This window comes from Aulonocara sp. 'chitande type north' Nkhata Bay, linkage group LG19 (assembly GCF_057382095.1).
Source record: "Aulonocara sp. 'chitande type north' Nkhata Bay isolate Kocher_YH1m ecotype deep benthic linkage group LG19, A_spYH_male_GT1.1, whole genome shotgun sequence".
NCBI lineage: Eukaryota > Metazoa > Chordata > Actinopteri > Cichliformes > Cichlidae > Aulonocara > Aulonocara sp. 'chitande type north' Nkhata Bay.
The window spans coordinates 10322901-10337541 of record NC_141362.1 but is presented as its reverse complement, the minus strand read 5'-3'; the positions used below and the strand labels follow the sequence as shown (position 1 = coordinate 10337541).

The window sequence follows — 14641 nt, the reverse complement described above, 5'->3', positions numbered from 1 at the left end:
AATGTACATAAAAACCAGCTTCTTGTTTAAGTGAAAATAAATGGAAGGTTGTGTTTTTGCGCTAGTAATGTTGTGGAGTTGTATTTTGTCTCGCATCAATTATATCGTCAGTTATATCGTTATCGCAAATTTTCAAATATATATTGTGATAAATATTTTTGGCCATATCGCCCTGCTCTAAAAGCAAGTGTCTTGTAGTGGAAAGAGACAAATTATGAGGGACATTTCTAAAGGGAAAAAAATCCCACAAACCTTAAAAGTGCACTTGAAAAGCTCAAACAAGAAAGCTAACCTAGCTTACCTTGAGAAGGGAGCACACTCAACCCTCATCCCCAGAAAACAGAAGCTAACCCCAGGCAAGGCAGCGTGATGCATCCCGAGACAACAGGACGGGGACATCCACATAACTATGTGAGTCAATTGCCTTCAAAAAGTTTATCAATTCACTTGAACCAAAATTACGAACACCCGGTGGTGCAAGAGTTAATAGTCTCATTGGGGCCAAGATATACATTTTATAGTTGCCTGGTATCAATGGTTGTTCATCTGCCTTTATGTATTTATTTATTTATGTAAAGAACCCATAGGTGGGAATGTGAGTTGTCTGTCTCTACGACCTGTGCAGGGTATGGTAGCTGGAATAGCAACATACCAAGGATAAGCAGAAGAGCATGACTGATATGATGAAACTGGGATTTTGTTACACTTAATTATTGCAAACACAACTAAAACTATAACTGAAACTAATCAAAACTAAACTGAAACTAAGGATTTTCAAAAAAATAAAAACTAAACTAAACTAGCAAACAATTGGTAAAAACTAATTAAAACTGATATAAAATTGAAAATCTGAAGTCAACACTAAATCAAAATAAAAACTAATGAAAATTGCAAAACTATTAAAACCCTGTTCCAGATTAAATAAATTTTAAAAAATAAACTTTAACTTTAAACATTTTGCTCTTCATAAAAATATATACTGTCAAAATTATGCAAGTTAGAAATATGAACATGCTGCCAAAACCCCAGAAAAAATAAATGACAGCAAACACAAGGTTGAAGCCGCATGTAGACGGAGCTGGGCGTTGCTGCAGGAGTGGAGCTAATAAACTGTGCGGGACATTCAGTGTCGTACTTTCCTTGAGTGCATCATTACACTGCAGCTCCATCTGAATCTGCACAGGTGCAGCTCAGCAAAGTCCGCTGACTTGGTTCAACATTACTTGGCAACAGGGAAAGTGAGGCAGGTTGCACTGGTGCATTTGTGACAGCTTCACGTGAAATGCCTTCACCGCATCATACATGTCCATGAACTGTAGTTTGTATATTATTAGCGCCTCATATCGCCGGGCCATGCATAACAATAATAATAACTCTGTATAAAATGATCTCCGGATATAAATGTACGCCGGGCCAGATGTGGCCCGCGGGCCTTGACTTTGACACATGAGCTAAAGTAAGAAAAGGTTTGGCCAAAAGCTTTTTTGGAAACTCTTGTGATCTCCAAACGTCCTGGAGAGGACGGCAGCGTCTCTGCTTCAGGATCACTAAAAACGAACGCGTCTTGAGATATTTCAGTCTGTTCAGCACAGAAAGTGTGACGGTAAACGACCTCCGTGCTTCACGTGACGGAGCGTGTGATCCTGATGCAGCTCTGGACCTTTCGTCAATGAGCTGACGCCGATGCAGCATACGTCGTGGATAACGTCCGGCTTCACAGGCAGGATGCAGCTGTCAGTATTGGTGGGATGTTTTCATCATTACACTGATGACACTGCTTTATGTGTCTGTGCGACTGACGGCGGCACTGCCAACAGAAGCTGCCTTCAAGGTGGAAACTTGTGAATGGCTAAAAAATTAAATTAGCTGTGAAGCTGAACAGCTGAACTCTGCAGATCTCTAACGTGTCTGACTCGGGTCAGAGCCTCAGTTTAATGTGAGTAATGCAATGTTCACACTGTGTGCAATGAAGACTATTCGTGGCCTGCTTTGTTATCGTCCCAGGATGTGCATACGTGGCTTGGTGGGTAGTCCTAGTCCTGCTCTGCTAATTAGTGAGCGTGCCGTTTACACAGTGACAAGTTTGTGGCTTCGTGTTGCCGGCTAACGTTAAGAAAGTCGGTCGCTGTATTCCCCGATGGGTTGTTGGTGCGGTCGCCTGACGTCTGCATGGAAGACGCTGACGAGTGAAACTGAGAATCGAGACGTGGAAATTTTGCCTTTTGAAACATGTTGGTTGCAGACTTCACCCGGAGAAAACCGGCAACCTGTTGCCAACCGGTGGATGCCCATATTTTTGTGTCATTTCCTTCCTCAAACTGATCTCTGACCTGTTTCTTTGTAAACGCTGACGTTTTGTTTCTGCAGAATCTCCGGCTGCAGTCAGAGATTCCTCGCAGACACCTGTGAAGCGCCAGGTGGACATGAAGACAGCGTCATTGTCCGGGTTTGTTTCATCGCCTTTGATTCTTATGATGCATCCTTGTCTGAACCGTATTTGAAGGCTGTGCAGGATTTCCTCGCTCTCGGGATGCCTCATCAGTTGGTTAAAGAGAGCTGCCGTGGCTCTGCCTGACTGTTCCTCACCACGGAGGCTGTAACCGGCTCAGTGTTTTCAGAGCGATGACTAATGGCTGTAATTAGTGGAACCACAAATCTTCGTGCTGTTTTCAGAGAGAGTTCAGAGCGAGTTCAGCTCGTCACATCACACACGCCGGCTCTCCACCGCATGAATCGGTTATGTAAGCGAGAGCTGAGTGCGTGGATTCAAGAGAAAGTTGAAGAATTTAATCTGCGGCTCTGATCTGATTCTTCTGATGTCGACTCCGGCGCTGTCGTCTGATCTGAGCTTCATTATTCAAACAAACCTTTGTTCTGCTCTCTCTCTCTCACACACACACACACACACACACACACACACACACACACACACACACATTCATTTAGACTCAGCTTTATTTACACAGCCGGGTAAGAAAGCAGCTCAAAACAATAAATATAACAGCCATGCAGGAGAAGCCATCATGTGGGTCTGTACAGCAGGGGCAAAGCACTCTGGGTAAGTCTGCGTGAGCGTGCACCACATGGTGACAGTGGGAAGAAAGAACTCCATCTTAACAGGAAGAGATCCATGGACTGGACCCGCTGATTTGTGTTTTTGTCATTGCCGTCCTGGTGGTTCGAAACGTGACATGTTGAGTGAGTCGTCGGCGTGCTCACTGAGCGTTCGACACGGCGAGGAACCAGGATCCGCCGAGGTCTCGTCCTCAGACCTTCAGACACCAGAACAGGTGTGAGTCAATGTTTCAGTTTGGTTTCTTCACGCTCTGCTCTCTGATCCTGGATCAGATGGAGCTCCACACACACAGGTCTGTGTGTGTGCGTGTGTGTGTGTGTACACATATGGTTGTCCAGATGGTCTCACAGAGTCTGCATGCTTCAGCTGATTTCCTCTCTGTGACGACGTCGTGTTGCAAACGTCCGTCTGTCTCTCCTCGTGGCGTCATCAGTCTGCAGACTTCCTGCTGGTCCCTCCTCTGAACGTAAAGAGGAGGCGGAGTTTTGTGTGTGTTCTCCTGAGACTCATTTCCATGCAACCGCTGTCCTCAGCACTTAGTCTATGTGCAGACTGAGGCTCTGTTTGACTCTGACGGGATCATCATCCTGCTGCTGCAGACTCTGCACGGGCACACAGCCAGAGACGGAGTCCAGCGGCACTGACTGACTGTGAAAGACTGAGGCCTGTGGGCTTCCAGGTGAGACACAGGCAGGTGAAGCATTTGTATACATTTCATTTAAAAGGTCTAAAAAGCCTGAAGTTGAACGTGTCCGCACATCTCCTGCCTGTGTGTGCTGACCTCTGGTTTTGTGTGCAGAGCTGAGTCAGATGCCAGGAAAAATGAAGACGAATGTCCAGACACGTCTGCATTTTCAGGGCAGCGTGCACGTGTTCAAACACTGCACGCTGACGGGGCGGGTCGACCTCATTACTGTTATTCTTACCGTGTGTGTGTGTGTGTGTGTGTGTGTGTGTGTGTGTGTGTGAGGTCAATACTCATGGCTTTTATCTGATCATTACTGTAATGGAAGTCGACTGCTGAAGACTCGGCTGATAAGAACTGCATTAACGTGCACGCACAGCGAGCACGCTCACACAGTCCAGCTGCAGATTCACGTTAAAGCTGCTTCACGTCATTAAATTAAATCATTAACAAATTAACTATTTAATCACCAGAACCTGCAGTTCCTCTAATGTCCACCGGGGGTTCCGGCGGTCCTCATGGCTCCCATGTTAAAATAAACATGTTTACAGCCTGATACACAAACTGCAGATGGTGTCACGGCATCACGGGCCCACCATGGTTTTAGAACTCACATTAAGGCTTGAAGTTTAAGTTTTTAGGGGCGTGGCCTCATTGAATGACGGCCGGACGGGGACGTAGGCGGCTGTAGTTCATGTTACATAAAACTGTATACACAAGTCAAATCTACAAAAACACAACTAATCATGTTTAAACTGCAGGAAACAGCTGTGAGAAGGTAAAATGAAACGTTCGGGCGTCTTTTCAAAGGTGCAGCAGAAGCGCTTGCTCTTCCCCTCTGATGCTTTAGCAGGCGAGCAGATTTCGTCTCTTTTGTGTGAAATTACTCGAGCTAATCTGTCCACGTTCCCTCTGGACTCTGGAGAATTTCCCGGGGGAACAATCAGGAAGCACTGATGCTGAAAACAGTGTCCCCAGGATGAACCTATCACGGATCAGTCTGCACCGCAGCTTCACTGACAGCACGAAGAAGATGCTACGCTTTCCAGAGGAGCCTGAATGCACCAGCTCACTTTTTTTCCCTGTTTTTCCATCTGAGCCGCAGGTTTGGCTGCAAGACGACACACACACACACACACACACACACACACACACACACACACACACACACACACACACACACACACACACACACACACACACACAGGATCAGGCTGTCGGCTCAGAGGGAACAGAGAAATAAATCATTGCAGTGTTGCTCACAGGAAACACTGAAAATCCTTGAGAGTGCCCTTAAACACACACACACGCACGCAGAGAGAGAAACACACAGAAACACACCCCCTCTCCAACCATTTGCTCGCCTCCCTCAACACCATCAGATACAGCAAATCCCTGCTGCCCTTCACAGCAGCTGTGTGTGTGTCTGTGTGTGTGTGAGAGAGGATTTATTTGAGTTGGATACCTTGTGGGGGGCACTTAGTTTGGGCCTGATGTTTTCCGGTGCTTGTGGGCTGAGATGGAGTCAGATTCCAGACGATGACATCACACACTTTATATTTCAGCTCAACAAACAAACACGTGACTCTGTCACCATGGAGACAAGGAGCATGTGTCTGATAGAGACGCGTCCTCAAAGAGATCAGAGGTGCAGCCTGAGCAGCGAAGGTTGAACCTTCAGACATGCGCTGCAGGTCACATCAGACATTTACCTTCAAAATAAGAGCCCAGAGGCTTTACCCCCACGGCTGCCAAGTGAGGAGACGGCCACGTTCAAGTTCATGACCTGTGAGTGGGGCCTGCGTCCACATCAGGGCGTCCACAGGAACCACAACATCTGAGCAGGAAGGAATCCAGGACAGAGACATGAGGCTCGTACAGACGGATCGCAGGTATCCGGGTTGGTTAATACGAGCTTCACAAAGTACACAGAGACAAATCAGACCGTGGACTCACAGGAAGTCCTATTGGATGATTGTGACTCGTACACAGCAGAACAGCTTCATGTTTCAAAAGTACAGAATAAGAAATCAAAGTACAAGTACAACAAAACTGCAGTGAAATACTCACTTGTGTCCTGCAGAGTGTGTGTGTGCGTGCATGCGTGAGTGTCATGCTGGTATTTTAAGTTCTGCTTTGTTTTCATTCAAATTCAGAGTAAAGGTGAAGCTGATTTGACTGAACGCACACGCAGAGCAGCAGGTCTGGCCCCGCCCCCTCAGACTGTGACACGCTCCTCTGACTGCAGGCACGCTGCTCATGCTCAGTGCCTCAGGATGACACACAGGCGTACTTATCGTTTCCTCTGATGTAAATCTGTTTATATTTAAGTCACTTTGACATGATGTGAGTTATGATGATCACATCGGTGATGTTGCCAGAACTGCTTTCTGTCACTTCAAAATGTCCGAGGTTACGAATTCTAACGTCACACTGCCTCTGACACAGCTCAGATTACTGTAACGCTGCAGGACCCTCAGACTCATCAGCCGGTCGACCTCACAGGTGCATGACATGTGACCACAGTCATGTGACCACACTACCCCGGTGTTGAAGAGTTACCTTTAAATCCTTCTGTTAGTTCAGAAAGCTGTGAGTGGTTCAGCACATCTCACCTCTCAGGCCATCAGCTGCAGTTCTTTGAACTGTTCTGGGGTCAGATCTCAGTGCTCTGTTCTTTGGGACACGCTGGCTGCTGACCTGAGATCAGTTACAGCTGTGCATACGTTCCAGAGGTAGATACAGACCGAGAGAGAGATAACAAGTAAGAAACAACAAGCTGCACCAAGTCTTATGAAGCTGTAACTGAGCAGTCGTGTGAATGTAAATGTCTGATATCACCGAGCAACAGCCTGAGGGAAGAAACAGTCTCCTGTGAGGTAGCGTACAGCAAGGTAACACACGCAGCAAGGAAGGTGTGACAAAGTGGGTGAGAAGAGCATTTGTCCATATTCTTAGTTAACATTCTTGTTTTGATTGAACCATATTTCACATGTCGTCTGCAACAGGCAAACATCTACTATCCCGGGGTTGTTTATGTTTTGCACTTCAACAGATTATATAACATCTTGGTTTAAATCAATCCCTACAAGTTTGTTAAGTTAACATGTTATTTATTTCAACTGTTAATTTGTATTGTTTAAACTTACCTTACCTACCTGTCTTCCAGAAACAAAAGGAGGAAATGTAGTTTTACTTCCTGCTTTATAGCTTCTGGGTTCATCTGAGGTCACAGGAAGAGACCAAGTGGAGAAGGGGAAGAACTCTTATAATTTAATCAAGTTGATTTTAGAGGGTTTATGGAGAAATAGTGTATTGAATATGTATTGATTACACCACAGAGTTTATGTTGCCAGTAAAGAGGAGTAGCAGAGGTTTGAATATAATCATGTTCATCTTACCTACTGAGTGAAATAGTCCAGAGGAGAAAGTGTTTGGTTAAGTGGACGATTTAAGCAGAAGAACTCGGGTGTTTCAAGAGGTTCAGGTCAGTGTAGCTGTGTGCAGTTTGACCTTAACTGAACTTAAATCAACGGAAATTATGTTTATTTGACTGAGTTAATTATAGAGTTGAGTTTCTTATTTGTTTCTTTGTAAATATTGTTTGGGTCACAAAATGGTGAATAAATCACTGGCTACACTGGACAGCATCAGTCTCCTGCACTTCTTTGCCCGCTTAAGTCGAGTCCTACCACAGAAGGTGATAAGTGGCCAGCATCAGCATACTAGTCAAGTTTCTCTTTATTTTTCCATTCGACCATAAAACAACCAACCTGGTCCCACTTGCTTTGTACGGGACTCGACATACACCTGAGCCTCGTTAGGCTCTACCATTGAAACAAACAGGTCAAACAATACAAAGAACAGCAATAAGATTATGCATGAAACTCATTTACTCGGCTAAATGGTTTGAAAAGTAAAACACTGCATGCAATACAACTCAAAAGGCTAATTTAAAGAAAGTAAACAACACTATACAAAATGAAAAACCCTTCATTTGGTTGCACCCAATGAGCCAATCCGTGACCTCATGACCCTATATAAACAGGAAGTACTGGGGCGGCCCCTCCCACACACCTGTTTAAATATAGGACCTGAATAAATGGGCGAACATGGTGAGTATAACCAAACGTGAAGAAACATCATTTAGGAGACTTTTGCCTGTGAACAGAAGAAAATTGAAATGACCTGATGGTTCGTAGTGTTTGCTTTAAAAACATGCATGGATGTAACGACTGCTGCCACAGACAAACCCGGGATAGTGTGTTAACCAGCAGCATCTAAATCAAAGCATTACGGTCATCTGTAAAATAACGAGCAATAAATTATCAATATGGTCAAAGGACAAGTGGTCAATGACTTCATGCCGCTTTGTCACTCTTAGCAAACGGCGCTCTGTAGCGCCTCCTGAAGGCAGCGGTTTGAACAGCTTATGTTCTGTTTTTTTTGCATGGATCCGACTTGAACTACTCTGTACCTCTGCCCTAAATGCAGGGTGAAAGGTCAAATGTCGCATTAATCTGACCTCAGATCTGCTGACATCACAGGAAGTCTGCTGACTGGCCTCTGGCTGCTTTGCAGCCGCTCAGGCTCGAACCATCAATAAATGAAATCAGCTGCTTCACAGCCACGGGGTCAAAGGTCACAGAGGGGTGAGCAGCAGCACTACTGTGTCCTTTGGGATTATTGATTAACTATTAATAAGTGATCACGCCCAAACGACCTGATGACAGTTAATGAGTCACTTTACATTGCGAGAATGGCGACATCAGAGTTTCACTTGTTTATCTTTAGATTTGATTGTGTTTGTTTCTCAAATAAAAGCACAACATTTCAAAATAAAATTATTTACATTTTAAAAGCACACAAACACTTTTACACTGAAAAGTAAAACTTAAAAATAGCATGAAGCAATAGCATACTTTCAAAATAAAGTAATTTTTGGTAATAATAATAGCCCTGCCATTATAATAACTTTATTTATAAAAAGCACTTTCAAATAACTGTAAGGTTATTTGAAACTAAAAAGATAAATAAAAGCGATACATAGCAATACAAGTAAAAAATACTATACAAGTTAAAAACAGTAAGAATTTAAAAACTAAAAGCCACAGAATTAAGACCTGTAGGATGGGGTGAACAAATGTGTCTTCAGCTTAGTTTTAAAAACCTCCACAGAGCAGCCTGCCGAATATCTTGAGGGAGGTTGTTCCACAGAAACGGGGCACGAAAAGTAAAAGCTCTCCAACTGTCTTTTTTCTGTCCCTAGGAACCTTTAGAAGGCCAGAGTCCTGGCCAACTAACTATAACTCTACAAAAAGGAATTTCCAGAAACTTAAACAAAACAAAGTGAGACACAACTCACAAACTGACCTAATTACAAAGACACATGAGGGTAGCTTTTATAATGATTTGGCCAAACCATTTACACACAATAGGGGGGAAAAACAAAAACACACTAATATTAACTAAGCACAGAATAACCTAACTAAACCTAAAACACCCCTGCACCTGGTAAGCCCATGGTTGGTCCTGCAGAGCAGGCATTTTGTTCCCAGAGTCCTAAGCCACGCCTTTTGCCCAGACAGGAAACAGCCACCGCCCAAACCCAGGTAACTCAAAGAAAGAGAAACATAATTAATATAACAAAACATTTTAGAAAATCCACACAATGTTACTATGTGCGCGCCTCATAGCATACCACAGCTGATTTAAAACTTTCAGGGAAGACTCCAGTTGTCAACAAAGTATTTAAGAGAAACAGAATGTAGGGTCCTACTACTGACCACAGTTCCTTTAAATAATTTATTTAATAATAATAATCACTAAATAAATAAATGGTTCAAAACTTTTTCCAAAATAAAACATTTTCTTCATGATTTCTGTATTTAATGGGCTGTAGTGAGGCTTTAAAACTCATCATCACAGACCTGGAGTCCAGTTTCCTCCCGTTTCCATGGAAACCACCTGCACAGCAGGGATGAGTGACAGTCCAGCTGAGAGGTGAGAGAGGCACTTTGATGCTCCGCCCATCACAGTGGAGTAACACCCTGTGTGTGTGTGTGCGCGTGTGTGTGAGAGAGACAGAAAGAATGAACTCACGCACTGATGGAGGAAAGAGGAGAAAATGAAGAATCGAGGTTAATTATCTGATTGGCTGACAGGCAGCAGAGAGAGCCAATAGGAACGTTTTTAATCTGCAGCAGGCAACACAAAGAAACAGGAAGAGAAAGACGAAAACTAACCCCAGATCAGCCTGACGGCTCAGACTTGGAGGACACTTCCTCTGCCCCTGTTTCACAAACCAGGTCATCTATTCTGGATGCTGCGAGTGTTTAAGGAGGCACGACAGAAGAGAAATTCCACCTTAAGGTTTCATAATGACCTGCAGCTGCAGAGCTTCAATTAAATCTTTATTATACGGCATCAAATCACAACAACAGTTGCATAAAGGCACTTCATAAGGTGGACCCTACAGGTGACAGTGGGAAGCAAAAACCCTTTTAACAAGAAGAAACCTGCAGAACCAGGCTCTCTCTCTTTGTAGTCCCTGTCAGTACAGTGCGTGTGCGTGTGTGTGTGTGTGTGTGTGTGTGTGTGTGTGTGTGTGTGTGTAACGACCTCGGCTGATAACACACCTTTGACGAACCTGTCGGTTCATTGCGTCGTTAATCGGCGCCAGGTTGGAGGGATGCTGCAGAGCTTCAGACCCGCTGCTGTCGTGGCAACAGCACCGGGCTTCCCTCCAGCTTGGCGTGCAGGGTTCCTGATGAAAAGAGGCCAATTTCACCCAAAGAGCATCAACACCAACCTGTAGCAAACACCACAGAGTCTGTTTCCAGTGCCTAAACCAGCAGAGAAATAGATCCAGCCGTCTGGAACCTCGCGCTCCTGCTGATGAACACGGTGATTTATTCAGAGCTCAGGGGGCCGCTCAGCTGTGCTCACATGTATATCTCTCCTCTTCTTTAGGGAGTCCCAGAGGAGGACTGTCAGAGGTCAGAGGTCACTGAGGGTCAGTGAGTCCGGCTCAGACATGATGTCTTCATCCACAGTGAGTAGGAGGATGATGATGATGATGATGAAGAGCACAGTGTGTGGGCGGAGCAGGAAGGATGTCTGCCAGGCGTGGTCCCAGGTGGTGCTTTGGTCTCATGCATATTAATGAGATGCAGGTTGTGTGGGCGGAGCCTGGGCCTCGGGAGGCTTCGGCTCAGATCTCTGTCAGCGTGAGATACCGAGAGTCCGAATCAGGGAGGATCTAAGCTCAGAGTCTCAGATGACCCCCCAACCTCGTTATGCAACCAGAGGAGACGCTTTAACCCTCCCACCAAGGAGGTGAACCAATCCCTGCGGGAGGAATCGGCCAATCACACGTTAACCTTCACACCAAGCAGAACAGATGAGGATGGACAGAGGAAGCAGGTCGGCTACAAACTTATCAATACAACAGATAATAAATGAGGCTGGAATCACACAGGAAGTCATGTGACGGACCTGGACTGGGCGATCTACTGATTCTGAGCAGGTCATTTAATGTTTATTTGATTTCAGTAAAAACCCTGAAATTCAAACTAAGTCGGAGTTAAAGAAGATTAAAAATGCAGAGCACGCCTCAGAGCCAGCACGCCTCGGAGCCAGCACGCCCTTTAATGAAGAGAGCCCAAGACGTCACGCTCTGATTGGCTGGAGGACAGCAGGTCACCCTGAGACGTGTGCTCAGTCTTTACACCTGATTAAGTGGCTGTGTGCACCTGACCTGTGAGTTAGGGCTGGGCCATATTATACCGTTCACGGTAATACCGGTATAATGTTGGGCAACGATAGGAAAATGAAATATCGCGATAGAATGAGTAAAACGCGCAAGCGCAGTGCCTTTGTTTTCATACGCACATGGCCGATTGTTGAGTGAAACAGATTGTCACTACCCGATCCGTACCGGAAACCCAATCAGTACCCCGCATGCGCGAAAGGTTTCTACTTCCGGTCGTAGCGTTTTACGATAGTTACAGGTCAGAGTATCTGTTAAGATGTTAAGAATAACAAGTATATCTTAAAATGTTTGCAATAATGAAGCATTTCAGTACAATGTAGACAAAAACGAAAAATAAAAAGAAAGTTACGGATCAGGACTCTCCGATCCTTACTGCGCATGTGTAAAGTCTGACCGTACAAATCGGGTCTACCCGATCCGTACCACGCATGTGCAGATGTTTTCTTCTTCTTCTGTTCGTTTAATGGCAGTTTACTCCCCAGTGTACCAGGATACCGCCACCTGCTGACCGAGCGAATAAACCCTATTATAAACTGAATTATCGTCATTACAAACGTGTGTTAAATTTGATTTAGCGATAGTCGAGTGTGTTTATGCTTGTCTGTGTGGAGAGGATTGTTGGAATAGTGACGATGATGTCCGCTATCACTGTCAATTGTCAGTAAACACTTCATCTGGCTGATGAATCTACACGTGAGATATTACAAAGTCTGCATTATTAACTGTAATTAGGCACATTCTTCTTATTTTACGGCGCTGTTGCTCAATTGGGGGACGCTCTCTGTTGAGGAGAAAAGCATGAATTTCTTTGTATACGGATTATCCATTGTTTAAATGTCCCGGTAGTCGAAAAGGAGGCAGAGCTGTTGAGAAATGCTAGGAGCTAACTGGGCGCTAACCGTATCATTCAAATATATGCTTTTTATTTGTTCTTGTTTCTAATGTCTCTGTAAAGCACTTTGAATCACCTTGTTGTTGAATTGTGCTATACAAATAAACTTGCCTTGCCTTGCCTTGAATGTCGCAATGTTGGCAAAGAGAGGAAGTGACGTAAGATTTGCGCATGCGGGGTACTGATCGGGTTTCCGGTACGGATCGGGTAGTGACACAGATGAACCAGAATTGGTTTGTAAAAATGGTGCAACTTCAGTGATGTGGAACTGGTTTGGTGTTTGTCCGTCAGATACACGACAAAGCACATTTTTTTGCAGAACATGCAAGCGGCCGTCGTTATTGTCGTATTTGTCGGACTAAGATGCTCTTAAATCTGGGAGTAATCTGGGTCCTAAACTCGGTCTTTTTCAGGTCAAACGAACACTGCAGCATCACTGAGAGTTAAAAACTGTCTAAATTCTTTCATCTTTAATAAAACGATCAGCATTGCTGCTTTACCAGGTGTAACTATGAAGTTTAACTTCCAGGCATCCATGAAAACAAAATGTATTACATTTAACGGAGTTAGAAGTTAGCAGGAAGCTAGCGGAAGTTAGCTCGCTAGTTTCGCTAGTTACCTAAGCATGATATAGCATGTTCTGACTGAGAGATTTCTGAAAAAAATCAAACGTACAGCTCTGCTATCACTTCCAACATAAATGAAGACAGGAAACTAAACAGCAGTGACGTTTGTAGGGTTACTGAAGTTGGGCTAGCTGGTATATAATGATGTCCTACGTGATCGCTAGCGACACAGCTAAGGTTCCTGATAGTTAGAGACAAATGCAATCGTATGGCAGGATGCTGTAAACGGACCAAACTTCAGTCAGGAGAACAACTGAGATGATCCATCCACAATACAAGGTTAGTTATTAATCTACTGCAACAACATGGGAATAGAGCAGCTGCCAGAGAATTCAACATTAATGAAGCAATAGTACAGAAGTGGAGGAAGCAAGAAGAATGAGTTTAATAAAGTTTGATTTATCTGACTGCTTTGTTTCGCTTAATGTGCCTTATAATCCTGTGCACCTTATGGTCCGAAAAATACGTACTGCACACTGCAGTTTAATGTTGCAAAGCACCTCTTTTTAACTTCAATGGATATTATACATGGTTATGCTCAGGCAGTGTTGGGAAGGTTACTTTTAAAATGTATTCCATTACAAAATACAGAATACATGCCCCAAAATGTATTCTGTAACGTATTCCGTTACGTTACTCAATGACAGTAACGTATTCTGAATACTTTGGATTACTTAATATATTATCATGCTTTTTACAACAACGTGAATGTACTATTGCTGTGTGATTTATTACTATTACTGAAGGTCCGCGACTCCGAACTGTAGTAAAGGGACCTCTGACTAATACGGCGGGGTCCCTGTCGGCTCGTAGCCGAAAAATAGCTTTACTTTGTTGTGTGGGTCAAGTTTGCTTGCGAGAGACAGAGAGAGGCGTTGAAAGACTGCTCCAACGGAACTTATTGTTTTCGGAGAAAAACACGAACACGGTGTACAGTCGAGTCTTAATAGCTTACTTACAACTGGGCTCGTAAGGCACTCTTCTTGGCTGAAGTGGTTATTATTATATTTACATGCTTCCAGCTCCCGTTTTTCCTCGATGACAACTCGTACCTTTCCACTCCCCTTTTTCTCCCTCCTCGCGCTCACAGACCCATAACGTGTATGGCAGTCCATTCTCCCTACAACACGGACTACACTGCCCATGATGCTACATTCTTTAGAGCTATGCTAGTAGCATTCTGCCTGTTAGCTTAGCACAACAACAACGAAAAGGCGCTCTCTCACCCAGGAAACACACAGTCGCAGAGAGAGAGAGTGAGCGTCGCCCTGTAACCATGGCAACCGTAACGCTGCCGCCTGGAACAACAGAACGTAGCTGTCAAACAAAACCCAAACAGTCCTGACCCACGACAAAATGTAACAGGAAAGTACCGCAGTGTAATCCATTTATTTCAACAAAGTAACTGTTCTGAATACCACCTTTTTAAACGGTAACTGTAAGGGAATACAGTTACTCATATTTTGTATTTTAAATACGTAACGGCGGTACATGTATTCCGTTACTCCCCAACACTGTGCTCAGGATATGTCAGCCCATTTCTACTGGAAATGCCTTTTGGTTAAACTTTCAGCAAGGATTTTGCATT

The 14641-nt window shown here is 44.3% G+C and overlaps 1 long non-coding RNA gene across 1 annotated transcript; it reads right to left on the bottom strand.

The window, feature by feature from the left end:
* Nucleotides 1–8806: 8806 nt before the first annotated feature.
* LOC147306527 (uncharacterized) lies at nt 8807–14228 on the bottom strand. The gene is made up of 4 exons (XR_015126404.1): nt 14013–14228; nt 10400–10527; nt 10007–10086; nt 8807–9811 (listed from the first exon to the last, which is right to left on the bottom strand). It is a non-coding gene; the product is annotated as an uncharacterized LOC147306527 (long non-coding RNA).
* Nucleotides 14229–14641: the final 413 nt, after the last annotated feature.